The sequence below is a fragment of the Lepus europaeus genome, chromosome 7, assembly GCF_033115175.1.
Source record: "Lepus europaeus isolate LE1 chromosome 7, mLepTim1.pri, whole genome shotgun sequence".
Classification (NCBI taxonomy): domain Eukaryota; kingdom Metazoa; phylum Chordata; class Mammalia; order Lagomorpha; family Leporidae; genus Lepus; species Lepus europaeus.
In genome coordinates this window covers 120,449,056-120,451,290 of record NC_084833.1, presented here as the reverse complement: position 1 = coordinate 120,451,290, position 2,235 = coordinate 120,449,056, and the positions used below count along the sequence as shown (strand labels likewise).

The window sequence follows — 2,235 nt, the reverse complement described above, 5'->3', positions numbered from 1 at the left end:
TAAGTTAAGAGGCCCAGACCTATCTATCTCTTCACATGGGGTACATCCTAAGGGAGGTGTGAACCTCCTAGGGGAAGGCACTCTGTTGCCTTTCACTACTTAGCTGGCCTGGGAGGAGAGCTGGCCAGGTAAAGGCAGGTGGCATCTCTAACAAGAAATTTACACTTCTGCCTGCAATGTTGCTGACCCTACTTGGCTGTCCCCTCAGTACAGGCGGTAGTTTTACCTGCTATGCCACACTGCCAAAAATATGGAACACTTCACGAATTTGCATGCCATCCTTGTGCAGGGGCTGTGTTAATCTTCTCTGTATCCTTCCAATTTTAATATATATGCTGCAGAAGCGAGCACAATAAATGAAATCTTAAAAAAAAAAAAGAAGAAGAAGAAGAAGAAGGGCTATTTCACACAGAGAAAGACGTGTTCTTAAGTTGTAGGCTCCTGAGCCCCCAGTTCTACAGAAGGGCCTGGGCTCTACACAAGGACCACTGCTGACTCAGCATCTCCTGCTCCTCCCCCCCCCCCCCCCCCCACTCCCGGCCCCCGGCAAACAACAGATTGCAGACAGTGGGTCAGCATCTTCCATGCTGGAGACAGCAGGTGGGGGTGAGTCAGCATTGTCCTCCAGCTCGCCTGCTGAGGTGACAATAGCCGGAGCAGGAAGCCGGGGCAGCCACAGCACTTCCACATCCAGGGAGGACTCTGCTCCGGTAAGACACGGCACAGCACAATCCCCCAGCTTCAGATGGCTGGTGCCCAGTTTCTACCACATGCTTGAAACCACAGCCCATCTGTTCCTGGGTTTCTGATTGAAAACACCTTTTCCGAACGCTAGGAAGAGAAGACAGTGGCATGAGTGCTCTCTGTCCACCGGACAGCGAGAACCGCCTGAGCTTGGGGACAGATGCCCACCTGGAGGCCAGAGGGGCGGCCCGCAGGTAGGACAGGCCATTCCCACAGGGGCAGCAGCAGCTGCACAAACACCCGAGCTGCTCTGCGTGGTGAGAGGAAATGGATGAAGTCATGCGGGCAAGCCTTGTGTCACCCTCGACTCATTAGGACACTTGCCCAACCACCTCCCTGCTCGGCCTTGCACACCCACAGGTGTGTCGTCTTTCCCCAGCTGGCATAACAAGGCCCTGCCAGCTCTGAGGCTGAAAGAGCCTGGGGCCATCCAAGACTAATACGGCCAGGCCAGAAAGAGGAGAGCAGGCTGGCCTCTACAAAATGAACATAAATTGCAAAACGGGCCTTGTGTGTGTGGTTGCCCTGGAGAAGAGGGAGCTGGCGAGAAGTCAAAATAGAAAAAAGCCGGCCAAAGCGCTTCAGTGAGGTTTGTCCCTCTAGAGCCAGGTGGTCCCAGGGCCCAGGGTGGGTGTTAATGGCCACGGCACGGAACCAGCAGGACAAAGGACCAGTTGCAGCCTTTGCCAGGCTACAGACCCTGCAAAACTTACAAGTGCACTGGGTGACCTGGCCACCAGCACTTCTGCACTTTTTAATACCTCTTTGCCATGGCAGGTTTTTTTTTCCCCATAATACACGTTTTCCATGAACTTTTTGAAAACCCCCCACATGCAAAGATTTCAAAGAATTTTGCACCAAAGTAAACTCACCTTGTAGTTGCGTTTTCCATGACTTCTTTGGAATACCCCAGTAGACTAAGTGTTCTGAGGAGCTGAGTGGACGAGGTAGGCTTCCTAGACAGGAAGCAATTGAACCAAGTGTCGTGATGGCTGGGTCCAGATTCCAATGCAAGAAAAGAATCTGAGGACAAGACAGGGAAAAGGCACCCGAGAAGCAAGATTTCTTTACATGCAAAATGCAATCACACTTTGAAGGCAAGCAGGCGTGCTCAGGAAAGAGTTGCGCCCAGCAAGGTTGGGGTTCCCTCTCTTTGTATGATCCAGAGGCATACATAAGCAGGGGTATCTCGGGTGGGCCTTAAATTAGTATTCAAAAGGACAGAGGGTTGGGCAGGGCTTCAGTACTGCCCATTTCCTTGCTTTTGCTGGAAAAATCTCAGAATTGTCAAGGTGGGAATAGGTGTGTCAGCCATGGTGATTTCATTGCAATGACCTTATAATGAGCTGGAGAGCATCACCAGAGAGCAGCGGCAGCTATGTTGGTTGTTTGCAGCAGGTGCTGGTTCTAAGCAATGAAACCACTGGAGCTGCATAAAAAGGGTGGGGTGGGTGTTACCAGTGTGGTTGGCGACCTCAGCGCCTCCTTGCT

The 2,235-nt window shown here is 52.0% G+C and overlaps 1 non-coding gene across 1 annotated transcript; it reads right to left on the bottom strand.

Annotated features, from left to right (window-relative positions):
* Nucleotides 1-244: 244 nt before the first annotated feature.
* Nucleotides 245-351, bottom strand: LOC133764913 (U6 spliceosomal RNA). The gene has a single exon (XR_009866482.1). It is a non-coding gene; the product is annotated as a U6 spliceosomal RNA (small nuclear RNA).
* Nucleotides 352-2,235: the final 1,884 nt, after the last annotated feature.